This window comes from Eurosta solidaginis, chromosome 3, assembly GCF_040869045.1.
Source record: "Eurosta solidaginis isolate ZX-2024a chromosome 3, ASM4086904v1, whole genome shotgun sequence".
In the NCBI taxonomy this organism is placed as follows: Eukaryota; Metazoa; Arthropoda; class Insecta; order Diptera; family Tephritidae; genus Eurosta; species Eurosta solidaginis.
In genome coordinates, this window is record NC_090321.1 from 177,747,104 (window position 1) to 177,763,762 (window position 16,659).

Here is a 16,659-nt window from a genome sequence, read left to right on the forward strand (position 1 = left end):
TTTCATCAAAGACCAAGGTAGCGCCGCTTAAATCAACAACGTTACCACGGCTCGAGCTGTGCGCTGCGCATCTCGCCTGCAAACTTACGCGTAATGTCCTACAAAGCTTGCCAGATCTCCGCTATCCATTGTTCTTGGAACTAAATCCTGCAGATTGCGCATCAAGAGCTGCTGTGGTGGAGTGGTCCTGAATTTCTAAGGAAAGCTGAACAATATTGGACGCACAATTCACCGACACAGCATACGACAGACTTAGGCATCCGAAACAACGTTCGAGTCCATGTAACTGATTCCAGTGACCACTGGTATGTGATGACGAAGTACTCATCATACTCCAAGCTTCGCCGTATTATGGCATACGTCCTACGCTTCATTTTCAACGTTCGAGCCAATAAAAATCCCAATGTTAGAAGGTGTTATGGCCCTCCAAATTGCCACGAGCTGGCGGAAGTTGAACTTCGTCTTATCAGGTATACGCAACAGTTTTACTTTTCTAATGAAATTTCTCATTGCAGCGCTAAAAGACCAATTCCGCTTCGCAGTAGTCTTTTGCGTTTGCAGCCGTTTCTGGATGTAAACAATGTTCTGCGTGTTGGCGGTAGGTTGGAAAATGCTCAAGTGACACCGGATGTACGACGTCCTATAATCATACCAAAGAAATGCCCGCTTGCAACGCTAATAATCTGCGAGATACATAAGTTCACTTTGCATGCTGGGCCCCACATAATGCAGACAATATTGCAACGTCGATACTGGGTTGTTGGCGCTCGTAACCTGATTCGCAACGTATATCGTAAGTGCGTGAAATGTACCTGTTTAAATCGAAATCTTGCTACACAGGCAATGGGTGATCAGTCAGCGGTTCGCACAAAATACGCCCGTTGTTTCACCCGCACTGCGATTGACTGTACTGGACCTTTTTTGTAGAAATTTACCCACGGAAGAGGAGCTAAATCTTTGTTTGTATGTTCACTGGCGCTATGCATCTCGAATTTGTGTGTGACTTATCAACGACAGCGTTTCTTAATGCTTTTAGAAGGTTCACGAATCGTAGAGGCTTTTGTAAGATCCTAATGTCAGACAATGGTACTAACTTCGTCGGCGCCGAGAGGGAGCTCCATACTGCATTTGAACGGTGCATGAGTGACGATAAACTTCGGTCTTTCTTTGCAGACTCGAATATCGAATGGTGTTTCAATCCACCCGCTTCGGTCTTTCTTTGCGGACTCGAATATCGAATGGCGTTTCAATCCACCCGCTGCAGCTCATATGGGCGGTTACTGGGAAACCGGCATCAAACGCATAAAGTATCACCTGAAACGCCCATTAAGTGACACATTGTTGTCATATGAAGAGTTTAGCACACTGCTGACAGAAATCGAACTCCCGAATGTGAACTCCCGCCCGATATGTGATAACTCTACCGATGCGGTAGACCTAAAGGTCCTAACACCTGGACACCTTATTGTGGGGGAACCATTGAAGTCAATCCCAGAACTTGATGGTCAAGGGTTCTGTGGAAGTCTTCGTCAGCGATGGCAAGTGATTTCTGCCATGAGGCAACATTTCTGGCGCCGTTGGCGAGATGAATATTTAGTAAGCCTACAACGTCGCACCAAATGGTTTCGTCCTTCACGCAACATTGAAGAAGGCGACGTGGTTGTAGTCTTCAGCGATCCTAATCCTCCGACGAAATGGCTGCTTGTGCGTGTTTTAAAGTGCCACCCTGGAGCTGATGTTCACGTACGTGTAGTAACACTGAAAACTTCACATGGGGAGTTGGTCCGGCCAATAGTTAAGATTTGCCTTCTTCCAACAAAGGAAGACTTGTTTTGCAAGGAGAACTGAAATAACATTTTGTAAAAAAAAAAATTTTGCTTACGTCAACTTAGTTTTCTCGAGTTTTTGTATTGAACATACCAAGGTAGTTCAAGGGCGGCGGTATGTTGCGTTCATATAATCATTTTCTAAAGTTCTTATTTTGATTTTCTATAAGGGTTAATGCAGGCGATCAACAAAAAGGTTAAGTATTTTTAATGTATATTGGAACGATTTTCCGTTATCCCTTGTCAAATTTGGTTTGAGACAAACCGGTTTCGGCGTTGTGCCATCATCAGTGTCGATTTTCGTTCTGATCTGTTGTTGTCGTTTGTCCTGTATTTATAGTTCGTAGGTATATGAGCAGGTATTGTCAAATTGAAGCTTGTGTATATTTAGTTAGGTGTATGTGCTGTGTGTTCATTCAGAACCGAGCGTGGTTTACTAATCGATTTGAGTGGCTGACTGGGGTAGGTAGAAATATGTGATTTTAATCGTTTGACCTTCTTTGTCGGTTTTTTGTTTTGGTGTGTTGATTGTTTTGTGTTTATTTGTTGTTCTGTGTTTGTCTGTTGTACCTGTGTGATTAGGTTGTTTCCTGTAAACAAGTTTTAAAGGCTCGAATATTGTGTCAGGAATTGTGTTTATCTGTTTGTTTATTATTCTACCGTCGAATGTTTTCTGTTTGTAGATTTCCATGTTTTCGAGTATGTTGAGACGTCGGCCCTTTTCCTGTATGTGAAGAACCCTAACTGTTTTATTGATGTTTGCTGGGGAACATTCATTTTCGACCCTGTGATTCGCGAAGTTAGACTCGGGTATAATGTTTGGGTTCCGTATTTTTTTGTTGTAATCTCTAATATGTTCTCTGAACCTCGTTCTTATTTGCCGTCCTGTTTGTCCTATGTAACTATGCTAGCATCCGCAGATAAGCTTGTATACGCCGTGGCTGCTAAACGGATCCTCTGAGTTAATGTTAGTTCTTAGTTTTCGCCCCAGATTGTTCGATGTTTTGAATGCTGTGTTAATGTTATATTTTTTAAAGAAGTTTGCCAATTTATATGTTGCTTTTCCAGTATATGTCATAGTCGGTCCTGCTATTATTTTCCTTTTCATTATTTCTTTTTGGTTCTCCATTTGTCCTTCTGAGCTTTTCTACTAGTGCTTTTTTATATCCGTTGTTTGCAGCGATATTATATATGACCTCAAGTTATCTCTTATATGCCTCTTGTGTAGGTGGTGTTCTTTCAAGTCTATGTACCAAGTGCCTTAATGCTGCTTTTTTATGCTGTTGGGGGTGATTTGAGGTATTGTGTATTATTGTGTCGGTGGCCGTTGACTTTCTATATATGTCATAGTTAAATCTTTTGGCTTCTTTATCAATATTTATCGTGAGGTCTAGGTAGTTGATTCCTCCGTCTTTTTCGGTTTCCATTGTAAATTTTATATTTCCGTGCTGCTTGTTGAGGTACTCCAGTACAAGCTCTTCGTTATTAGTAGTTAAAACGCATATTATGACATCCACGTACCTAGCATAAAATGACACGCCTAATTTGGACTTCAGCTCCTGTATGTACTATTCTTCCAGAGTTTGCATGAACACTTCCTTAAGAATTACTGATGTGGGGCTTCCCATTTTGATTGACCGTTTGTTTGTCTATATATTTTATTGTTGAATTGAAAATAGTTTTGACGTAAAGTGGTTCTTAGCGTATTTGTGATTTGCATACTTTTCACTTTGTTTTTTGTGTTATGAACTATTGTTGAGCTAACTATGTCCAAAGTCTCCGATAGTGTTATAGATGGGTATAAATCTTTTATGTCAAAAGATACCAATTTGCTGTTTCTTGTTAGCTCTACGGTCTCGAGTCTCTCTATTAGTTCTGTTGTGTTAGCTATTGCATATTCGTTCCTTAGCTCCAGAGTATCTGTCAATATCGTTTTTAAATATTTGGACAGTTTGTAACATGGTGCCGGTTTAAAATTAATGATGGCCCTCATTGGCGTGTCCGGCTTGTGGATTTTTGGTAGCGCAACCAGTGGAGGAGCCGAAGGGTTCATTTAGACCAATCTATGTGCCATGTTAGAATCTACTATATTGGTTGCATTTTTTATAGCAACTTTGATTTGTTTTTGGTATTCATCTGTGGGATTCTCTCTCATTCTACGACATTTGATTTCCTCTATGAGATCCTCGGTTTTGGATATATATTGCTCTTTTTCGATTAGCACAGTGGTGTTTCCTTTGTCCGCTTTCGTTGTGACAATATTGTTTTTCCTTAGTTTATGCCGTAGATTCTTTATTGTTTTCTCCTCTGTATTCGATTTTTGTCCTTCCTGTGCTTTCACCTCCTTTTTTATGATTTCCCTGCACATGTGTCTTGCGTGCTCCTGTTCTTCCTGTGGTATCAATGATATTGCGATCTCCGCATCTACAATCGCTTGCTCCGTTTTTCTTACTGTATTCTGGTCCATGATATTGTGCTTCAGGCCCTTTTCGAGAAGATGTGCCTCTTCCTTGGTAATGACCACTGTTGTGAGGTTAACGAACTTGTCATGAAACTGGTGAGTGATCAACAAAAAGGTTAAGTATTTTTGTCGTCTCTTTTTCTGTTATGCTATGCACTTTTCAGTCCATTGGACTAGATCATTGTTAAACATTGCAGTTATTTTTTAGTCTACATAATCGCTCGCTTCTAACCGCATCGCTATCGCCGATACCCCGCCCGCTCCGCGTTAACATTTATCATCTGACTTTTTGCTGTTTCCATTAGTCATACATTGCTACCTACATGTACATATATGCTATTTGAATTGAACATTAAAGTTTGTGAATTAAGTATATGAATTGTGGACTTTTATTTTCAATTGGACAACAAAATATATTTCTTACGGTAAATATTGGCACCAACTGATATCCACAGAATTTTTAGATTATAGCAGGAACACTTCTCTGTCCTCTTTTTTGATCAAAGGCGATGTAATTATTTTCACCGTGTGACAAGAAACCTACGCAGTAAAAGTAGGAAAGAAGAATATGTACAAAAATTTGACCTACAAAATCAATTGTGCGTGAATCGGTTCGGACTCCTCGAATATGTAAAAACTGTGTGTTATAAATGTTGAAAAGTTACAGGTGATCTATGATAAAGAGTTCAAATTTTTTCAATATTTAGATTTATGAGTTGATTGCTGTTTAAATTAAAAAATTAAATATTAGTCAACGATTCACTTGCGAAGTTTGCTTTCTTACATATATTCATCTCATCAAGTAGCCTATGCAATGAATTTATGACATTAATTTTATAATTACACTACTGATGGTCAACTTGAACACCAAGCATAAATAGTTTCATGTAATACTTATTTATGATGTTCCTAGCAATAGCCTAAAATTATGCTATACATACTATATTAAATACTAGGCACAGTGGCGGTAAGGCAATTGCGTTGGAAAATTGAGGGAAATTCAAGCTAAATTCGTTTATTTTTTTTTTTTGCTTTTTTTGCTTCTTTTTGCTTATTTTTTTACTTTTTAGTTAATAAATAAATAATCTTACATTGGGGTGCTTCGTTTGAGATGATAATTTTTTCTCCCTAAATTCATTGACAAAATATTGTTGGGATTCAAGGGTAAGCGCAATACAAAGCTTTATAGTCTCAAAGCTTCCGCAACCAAATTTTTTTGTTGAATTGGCCGGTCCATGAGGACCTCACATAGACTGAATAAGCCCGTAGTGTTACCAGAAGTTTGTTTTAACGACCAACCTGAAAACCCCTATCAAAAACCAGGACCTATGTTATAAAATAACTCCGTCCTCTTGGCAAATACTAGAAGCTTACTAGGACTTAAGCCACTTGCTGCTTCTAGATCTGACAGCTGTATCAGTCCTAATAGCTGGAGTCTTAGCCTGGCAAGCGCAGCGCACGATCACAGCACGTGCTCGATCGTTTCCTCCTCCAGCCCGCACTTCCCACATCTGTAATCACTGGCCAGAAGGCAGTGTCCAGTCAGGATACACATCATGAGTCTACAGTCCTCTCTTTTTAATGATAGAAGCAACTTTGTTAGTCCAAGGTTGTAAGACCTACACATAATCTACGAAACTTTACAGCCCCGCGCTTGAACCCACGCCTTTCCCGTTTGGTCGATCATGTGCACCTCCCGCCTTCATTTAATCTCGCCCAGTCTAATTGGGATGTCGACGGAGCAAGCTTCACGGGATGCGACCTTTTAGCTAGTTTATCCGCTTTTTCATTCCCATCTATTCCCATATGCCCTGGGACCCAATATAGATGTATGCTTCTCCCTGTCCCGATTATCTTCAGGGACTGCTTACACTCTAACACGCATTTAGATGCTGTGCTATACGAGATTATTGCTTTAATTGCTGCTTGACTGTCAATATAAAAGTTAACACGATTGCAGCTTGGGCCATTTTCTTCCAGGGTTTCTACTGATTTGGTTACGGCGTCGGATATCCGCTTGGCAAACGCTACAGTAATCCGGCAGTCTGTAGGAACTGTTTATTTCCGGATCAGCGCAGTATACCGCAGATCCTACTTTTTCCACTACTTTGGAACCATCTGTGTACACATGTATCGCCTCGTCCGCCATTTGAGCACCCTGGCACCAACCGTCCACCCTATTGTGGCCTTAAGATCTCCCTCGAAGCGCAGATAGGGAATCAGGTAGTCTGTTCGTCTTGTGATTGATGACGCTATACTACTATGGCCGTATGGTCGGCGCTCAAGCTGCCCCGAAGCACCGAGATTGGTTGCAGTTGTTAACGCTATGTTCTTTACTACCAGGCTTACGACTCAGTCCTCCTCTTATTATCCTCCTTATTACAATTTGGTAATGAGTCGTTCATCTTGGTCGTACGAGTATTATATACGGCGAAAGAACCGTCAGCCACAGCAGCGCCCCTTACTGTGGTAAGACCATCAATACTTCCCGACGTGGTCCGGTATCGGGAAGGCTCTGTTCGAATACAGCCGAATTTATCCCCTGGCTACAAATCGTACAATAGGCACGGTCCGCATAACAACCTGGATTAGGGGGTTGGCAGTTCTTGGTCACCGACATCCCGCCGCCCTCCTATGAGGCGAAGCGGCGTAGATGCCAGTCCTAAACATAAATAAATACATAACATTACATTAAACAGCTCCGCCTCATAGTCGGGCGCTATGGAGATCGGCTAAGCCCGCACACCAACGACAAGGTGCCTACCCTATTGAGGGCTACGCGAGGTGAATCCTGTTACAAATATGAATATATCATACACATATTTAGCAGGCGAGACTCTGGCGACCACAAGTTCCTCATGGAACTAGGGCATCGGTGTCGTTATGGCCTAGAAGGTTTAATGTGGTCATATAAATCGTTCCCGAAATGGTCGGGCTAGTACCTTAATGGTTCTTTATTACCGGAACGTACCGGATCTATATCCGGCAAAGGACCATAAACATCGATGACACTCCCCAAAACGTTCGAGGAGTGTCTTTGTCTTTAATACAACAACAACAATAAAATATTGTTCTTATTAAAATATTAAATAATTGTAACCTTTAATACTTGTTAAATGCGTCCAAAATTTTAATTTTCACAAATAAAAATGGCATATCATAGCGAAAGTTCTTAATATCAATTGATTCAATTGATTGATTTATTCAGTATCCAAGTTCGAAATCAAGAGTTTTCTATTCTTATGATTTTTTTGTTTAGTGTAATAATCTGTCATTGGACTGAAAAAATAATAAACTCAAATGCAGAACCCTAATGTATATATACATAAAAAAAAAAAAATATATATTTAATGTAAAAACGAACGAACACAAATTTTTCGAGTTTATTTTTCTTCTTATTCTTTTCACTTTTATTATTGTTATCGAAACTTTGTGCAGAATTACTTTTTTCGCTATTATGTTAAGGCGACCTGCTGCATCCTGTTTTAATTGCATTTATTATGTGGAGCATAAGAGCTTAAATGGACGTATATAATTTGAATCAGAAAGATATGACTGTGCAAATCATAAGCTACGCCTATACAAATAAAGACAGCCGAAAATTATTGAAATACTCATAAGGATAACAAAAATGACATCAACGGTTTTTAATAAAAGTACTTACGAAGCGCGAGTGGTCACTCATAGCAATGAAAGTTCATAAAATACCATAAACCAATATAGAGTAAAAGAGCATAACTAATTTTAGTTTAGTAGTTATACATTGTTGCCTTTTTGTGATTCTTAATTACTGGGCTGTTGTTTTGCGCAACAAAATATATTTTTATATCTAATGGATACAGAGATGGACAACTAATTAGTTTTATGGTAAAGCGACTGTTACTACCAATTTATTATTTTTCGTAAATTTTTTGTTTTCAGCTTTGAAACAGCAGCTCTTGTGACGAGTTAGCAGGTTTTATTTAAAGCAATTTTAGCCACTTTGAACATTGATACACACTTTTATTTTGACACCATATGCAGAAATCGCCTGCCCATTATTATCAAAAAGACGTTTTGAGGGAAAAGCGAAGTAAGAGGCTTTTGCCGGAGTTACCATGATGTTTTTATTTAAAGGTGTTTTTTGATCAAATTATGTGAAGGTTGTGTTTAAACTTTTTCAGCTTTTTTTATTTTATAATTTTTAATGCTGCCTGGAATAAAAGAGAAAACAGTCCTTCTGTTGGGTTAAGTAATTTATGGAGTTAGTCGCATCTCTAATATAAACCTTTTCGACATATATGACCAGCTTTTAAACCCTTTCGTTAAGATTTATTCGTTTTGAACGAATTTACTAAATATTTACATTTCTTAATGAGATGGATTGCGCGCTTTCAAATTCTCTTTAGTTTCATAAATACCGTCCGCGAACTATCGAAATTTTTGTAGCTTACTAATCTTGCACTTCCACTGAATTTTGAGCCGTGTTCCATGTATCAAAATTCTAGCTTTAAACAAAGTTTCTTAAAACTTGATCGCAAGATTCCGTCAGGGCGTGTATCACCTAGCTATGATCCAAGTTTGGATTAAGCAGTACAAGTTTATGTAAATGGCCATATTAGCGGAGTTATATTGAAATTAACGTTAACAATAAATTTAATTTGCACTGAAAAATTGGTCCCAAGCATCATAAAATCCTGCAGAATTTTAAGTCAACATTAACTTTATTTGAAACTCTTTTGTATGAAAAATACGCAGATAGAATAGACGAAATTTTGTATTTGTTTTTGTTGTAACAAATGATTAATTAAATTTTAGCAAAAAATTTTATTACCAAAATTCAAAGAAATGCACTCCATTTTATTTTATTCACCGCCACTGTATGCATGAATGTTTATTATTCTGCTATAGATAAATTTTGCTTCCACTTGTAAGCCAATTACTTTAGTTGATTTTCTATGTGTTTTCTCTATATTTATAATATTTCCAGATGTGGCAATGCAAATGTTCCCCGCTGTTTCATTGCCTTTTCTCAAAGCAAATGACATTAACAAGGGTGATGGGGTCACAACACACAAAAGTAAAAAAGGATATTATATAATTAGGCATACAATGGATAAATGTGACACAGAAATTTCAAAGTTCAAGGGCGCTGGTAATTTCAGGATGAACAAAATAAATAGAAAAAATTCCAAAACTTGATTCAAAGTCATGTTGTCAACAATTACTGGCACTAAGTGACAGCGCATTATATATTGCGGGCTGTAAGCATTGATGGATTTGATGAAAAGCGTTGGGAAAGTTAAAAAAATTAGAGTTTGTGGTTTACTAATGTATGCACTTGAATGGCTCAAGATTAAAAAAAAAAGTAAGAAAAAGTGGAAGATGAGGTAAAAAGGTGAGAAGAGTGCAGGCTGGAACGAACTCACTCGTTTGTGGCGACAGGTACTCTGAATGATGCACTGAAGATTAAGAGTAACTTCCCTAAGCGGTAGAAATTGTTTTTCAACTTCTAACCACATCAGCATACCTCCAAAGAGCTTTCACGCCAAGCTTATCTTCCAATTTGGGTAGTGTTCCTTTATATTTTTTCCTACAAATTGTAGGGATGAGTCCTATAAGTTTTATTCTGACTCCGAATGGCACCTGCAAGACAGATGCATTTTGACTGAAAAGCTTTTCATGGCAGAAAAAATATAAATTTTTTAAAAGTTCTCAATTGCAGCATATATTCTTTTTCGAGGTGCTATGATATATTTTCCTACAAAGATGTGATAGTTCAATAGGTAAATAGCAAGCAACTAAAATCCATGGGACGTCTTTTCGAAACTAGACCATTGCTCCTGAGATTTTTTGTTTCTTTTTTTTTTATAACTATAATTGTAGACTTTTCTAATGCGGAATGAAACTCAGTTCTGTGCACCCTTTTTCAGAAAAACCGGTATAATCTATATTTGAAAATTTGGTTTGGTTATATATGTGGTTCAAAAACTTTTCATATTTAGGCTCAAACTTTTAACCGTGTCAGAGAAATACACTATTCAGAAGTACCGAAAGTTTCCCACGAAAAATTTTTCCTTTGGAACAAGTATTTTATTAAACAAAAATTAATAAAAAACACTAGCCTCCAAAAAGATTTTAGACCGAACTTCTTTTCCAATTTGGTTGTGCTCCTTTTAAAATTTCTTACAAATTGACGGGACTGGAGCCGCATGTTTTATGCCGACTCCGAATAGCATCTGCAAGACAGATGAGTTTAAACTGAGAAGCTTTCATGGTAAAAATACACTGGGAGTGTTTACTAAATCACTGCCGAAGGGCGACCCCGTTTAGATACATTTTTTTTAATTGAAAGAACTTGGTTATATATTTTTGGCACGCTTTTGTCCGGAGCTGGAACCCATGATCTTCGATGTGGAAGGCGGTCGCGATAACCATTTTAATTACAACATTTGGACGATTTTATTTAATATATTTGTTTTTGTTTTAATACTTATTTACAGTTAATCATGATTTTTTATGTGATAATATCAGGTAAATTCCTATAATTTCAAAACTTTCTATAATATAAGAATAGAAACAACAACTGCATTACAAACTTTCTAAGCTAAAAATAGTGGATCGAATATGGCGGCGCTTTTTCGAAAACTGCTTTGCAGTTCAAAATTAAGTGATATTTATGGCTGTTTATGAAAAGAAAACCTAGTTTCAAAGACGAAAAATATCGACCCAATCGGATTAGATGCTTGGAATATACCCGCAGCAAGTATGCCTGTCATAGGAGGCCACTAAAATACACAAATGATTCAAGGGGTTGTACGACGCAAGTGTCAACCTCATCTACCCATGGCGCATCCTGTTTCTTTAGCAGCCAGGACTCTAGCCATCCTAAGTTCCATGGAACTAGAAGGTGGGCCCTCCCACCATCATGCTCAGAGAATTTTGTAATTTGTTTAATTCACATACAATCTTAAATAAAAAAACAAAATAACCAAGCTGGACAGTTTTTACCGAACAAATAAAGAATAACGAAAAATTTAAGAATTCATTTATTTATTTGTTTTTACATCATGAAAGGGAGTAATTATTAGCTATGTAAGACCTTAAATTGGTCAGAAATATTCCGCTAGTTTCACTTAGAACCGTTTTTCATATTTTAAACCATGGCGCAAGAATGCGAGTCGCCAAAGGAAATCAGCGGATTGGCTATTTTTCATCTGATTTGACATTTCAATGTCAAAAACAATATATTTGAAATATTTGGCCTGCTTGTATGCATGTCGCCCTAACGTCACTTTCATTGGTTTCTTCAAAACGCACATTATGAACTTGTGAACTTGAACTTAAAAGTTTCAGTAAAAAGAAGAATGGGAGTTTGTTAACAAATTTTATAGAAAGCGAATTCACTCCCAGGAGCATACCACCAGCGGCACAATCAAAGTTTTGTCTAACTTAAAAAAATGAAAATATGATAATAAAATAAAGCAAAGAATGCTCAGCGTTTTTGCCGTTACCGTATTTATTTTATTTAAAGGTACAAAGTAGCATGCCTGTACGTTGAAGTGAGAGTGAAGCGAAGTAATCCCCAACGCGCAAGAAGCTACTCAAAAATCTTGCTGGAATTGAATTAAAGCGATTGAAAAATGTTCCCACATTTTAATGATATGTTTTATACTAAAAAAAAAACTCTTTTTTTCGGACTCCATAGACATTTTTCTCAATTCAGGAACACGTTTTTAGGAAGGTAAGCCTTTTTTCGAGTGTATGTCTCTGGAAGAATTTTTCTATAACTTCCGTACCTCCAAATGCATTTCTGAAAATTTTATCAAAATTTCTGATATAACAATCTGCTTTCTTAGGCTTACAAATACACATTTACATACATACAAAAACTTATTCATGAACTTGAGTGAAAACCGCTTAAAGTTCATGAACGTATTTGAGCTGCCGCAACTAGGAAGCATTTTCCTTTTTTTTTGCTATGACGAGCAATTCCTTGGGCACAAAAATATGAAATATAATGAAATATGTATGTTTGTGTGTACACTTGTACAATACATTTATAATTAAGTTTGTTTCTTAAGTTGAGACGATTATGTCATCACCTCTATTGGCATGGCTTCTCACTTTTATGACACTTCAGAGCACTTGGTATTTATGTTTATTGCTTTACAACAAAAGCAACGACAACCACTTGTATACAAAATGAATAAACACAAAAGAAATTGTAATGGTAGAGGGAGGTTAAGAACTTTTTCGCACACGTATATACACATACAAATACCCATACACACATAGCTGCATATGTATGTAGATATGTACTTACATACGCGTGCTAACATTGCGATGAATGGCAGTAAACACAGCGAGCACAACGATGATAATTAACGCCTAAAAGTATGCACGCACCTACAAACAATTCACGTAAGCCAAGCAAAAGCAATACACACAAAAGGTTTAAACCCGTGACGCTGTCAATCCGTATGGCTGCCAATAATAACAGCGCTGCAAGTGACAGTTAATGACGTCAACGGTGTAAGTGCAAAAAATATTTGTACGTATGTTACACACATACAGACATGCACTAAATAGCAAGCTTTGAAAAGTGTGGTGTGATGTATTGAGTACATGAAAAATGCTCAAGTGGGCTGTAACTAGTGTGCACTAATTCTATTTGCAAGCGAATTTTGAATACAAATTGATGAAATTAATTTATCTGCACAAGGTCCAGTATCTACCAGAGCTGGGAATAATGCAATAAAATCTTATTATATTCAAGTTCCATCAATGCATTTAATTTTTCCAGTTAAATGTAAATTTTAAATTTCAATGAATTTTTTTTTTCAAATTTAATGAATAATAAATTACACAGTCAAACAAAATTAAACATTTTTTTGCAACAGATCAACCATGGTATATTCCAGACTTTGTACAGATAACTTTCCCTGAACATACGACGTCTGAGTTATTTTATACATATTTGAAATTAGAGGTTAAGCGGCCAAAGTTTAGTCAAGTCCGGAAAAGTTACAAACTTTGGTGCCCTAAAAAAATTTTTCTCCCTGTACATAGTTTAGTATTTCATGGTGACACTTCAGCTACCCACCTTTAGTCCTTTCATAGTTTTTTTATCCCTGATGTGAAAATTCCCGGTAAATTTTAAGAAATATGTTGCATCAATACGTAGCAACTATTCGATGCTTTCGGGAAAAATTTGAAAAAGTAGTGAAGAAAAAATAATGAATTTTCCAAATGTTCCGGGCAATGCAACATAAAAATTTTAGAAGCAAGTTTTTTTTAATTAGAAGAAAGTTTAAGTGGATAAAACAAGCACTTCGAATGTTTTCTGCCATAAAAAGCTTTTCAGTAAAAACTCATCTGATTGTCAATACCGTCCGCCAATTTGTAGGAAAAATTAAAAAGGAGCACTCCACAAATTGGAAGAGAAGATCGGCTTAAAATCTCTTCGGAGCTAGTTGCGCCTTTCATTTATTTTATTTTATATTAACGCAGTCTTTACTTGATGGCTCAGGTTAGTTCATAAAGGTCAAATCAATGGACGTCAAAATATTTGTGAGTGCGATACTTCCTTGCTAGATAAAAATTTGTTGCCACATAAATAGAATCACTGCCACGCTCAGTTCCCGAAAAGCTAGCTGATGAAGAAGTGAAATTCAGAAACATGTCCTAGTAACCATCGCCGTTTGTAAACTTACAATTTTTCTCTAATATCAATTACAAAAACCATTGTATAAAGCAATATAAGCTAAGCTCGCTATTTAAATACATATAATTCTTTTTTGTATTGCGATAGTTTCTTTTTCCTCCGTAAGCAGTCACCCCGATTGCTAGTAGCAATGGACAATAGCATTGATGACTTGTTCTCAAAAATATCTCAATATCTTTCCTATGTAGCCCACCTTGCGCAGCATGTAGCTATTGCCAACTATGTGGACTCGAGATACTCCTGCGGATCTTCGGGTCCATCATGCTATTAAAAAGTAGCCCATGATTTAAACCCCTTCCCTCCTCCCCCGAGATACTATTTTTGTACGACTTATTTGTAAAGCTGGAACTTATCAAAGTTGTCGTTTCTATCTCTTCGTCTTTAAGGGCTAACAACAGTGGCGGATACAGGGGGGGGGGGGGGGGTGAGAGGCGAGGGGGGCGATGCCCCCCGCTCTCATCGGGAACTTATGAAAATTATAAAAGTTTGTTTTAATTACATATAAAGTTTTAAAATTTTTAGCTTCTATGTATGTGTCATCTATAAGAGCGTCCTAATCGACCCCCCCCCCCCCCCCCCCCCCCACCATCTCCCAAGATCTAATACTTCGGCTGAAATATTTTATTAAATGAATAGTTTAGCCAAATAAGATAAATATAAGGAGACGTCAATCGCTACTTTGCATAATATTTTTGGTAAGGGGAAATCGCAGTTTTTTTTTGTGCGAGATGTGCATTTTATACATTTTCGTGGAGTATTTGTGCTTATTTTTCAGACTGTATTTAATTAATTAATTAATTCTCTTTCCAAAAATCACATTTGCATAAGGTGCCTACACGATATGGATAAATGCGAGACAATTAAAAATGTCCCGCATAGAAAATATTAGGCATCAATTTTTAAAATTTCCAGCGAGTTGCTCGCCACTCGTAGCAGACTGATGGCTCTTATTATATTTATCCTCTTTGGTTTAGCTTATATTCATTTCCAATTCCCATTGTGTTGCTGTGGATAAAATCAGCAGAAAAAATTTACCATTCTGGTATTTGAAGAATTCGCTTAAATTTGGCAGCCTTGGTCACTATTTCATGACCACGGTTGCCACACCACATCTTTTTTCTGGACAAAAATTCCTTTTGAAAAAACAAAAGAAAGACCAATATTTTTAAAATGTCACAAAAAAAATTATTTATATAGCCCTTCGGGAATTTCAGTCCCTACATCGCGTTAATATGTTACTATTTTGCAGCAGTAATACATTCACGCCAGGAAATCTCAATTATTTTGGAATTGTGGCACGCTGTGAATTATACTAGACATAATTTTACATAAAGATAAAAATATATGTAAAATTAAGTCAACCTATAGTTCTTCGGGGGCTCTTAGTAGTTGATGGAACCTATCTTCCTCCGGTCCGAAATTCGGTTAATGCAGCAGAAACTCTTTGAAAGTCGAAGGATCGTACTTTATGAACAATGTGGATAAAAGTTTGGTATTTTTCAGTTAAGATAACTAATAAAAATAGTCGTGAATTAGCCTAAGTGACACATTTATAATGTTTCAAAACCTGTATGAGAGCTCTCAATACACGACCCGAAAAAACGGAATAATAAGATTCCTTTCCAACAAGTTGTTTGGGGTTCACAATAAGCGTACATTTTTCATGAAACATAAACTTTCTCATCAAGATCAATAAAAAATGAAAGTTTTGCGAAAACAAAGTGAACACTTGTTATTTTCATGTTATAATTATTTAACCGGAATTTAACCTTAACTTATTGCTTTTGCTGTTTCAAGACTCTGGCGGCGCCGTGGTGTAATGGTGGCCTACTCCGCCTACCACACCGAGGGTGCTGGGTTCAAGACCCGCGCAAAAGCAACATCAAAATTTAAGAAAAAAGTTCACTCAATTACAAAAAAGCATTTCTAAGCGGGGTCGCCCCTCGATAGTGGTTTGGCAAACACTCCGAAAAGTTTCTGCCATTAAAAACCTTCTCAGTGAAAATTCGTCTGCCTTCCAGGTGCCGTTAGGAGTGGGCATTAAAAATTAAAGCCCCGTCCCGTATATTTGCAGGAAAAACTAAAACGGGACAAGATGGAAACTTGAAGAGAAGCTCAGCCGATATTTTTTCTGAGATAAATCCGCCAAGTATATATTTGTTTTTATTTATTTTTTATCACTGTTGTTTTTTTTTTTTGATTGTTGTTCTGCTGGATCGAGGCCTTAATAAAACGAAAATAGTTCTTTATGCCAATATATTTCGGTTACTCCACGGTAACCATCTTCAGGGTATACTAATTAAAAACTTACAATGGATTACCAAAATAATAATATAAATTACAAAAAACATTCATCACGTATATTCAATTTCATGTCCTTACTGTGTGACGCGGAGTTTTAAACTGACTATTCGTTAGTAAGTGTTTATAGATACGCGCGCAGTAATCTGTATTACTTTTGAAGTTTAGTCTCATGTCCGTCGGCGTATTTATTATATGTAGAGTCTCTAGAGTGGTACGTTTTTTGGTGTTTGTTGTAGCGATAAGGTTGCTCCCCAAAGGCTTCGGGGAGTGTTATCGATGTGATGGTCCTTTACCGGATACAGATCCGATACGCTCCGGTACGACAGCACCATTACGGTGCTAGCCCGACCGTCTCGGGAACG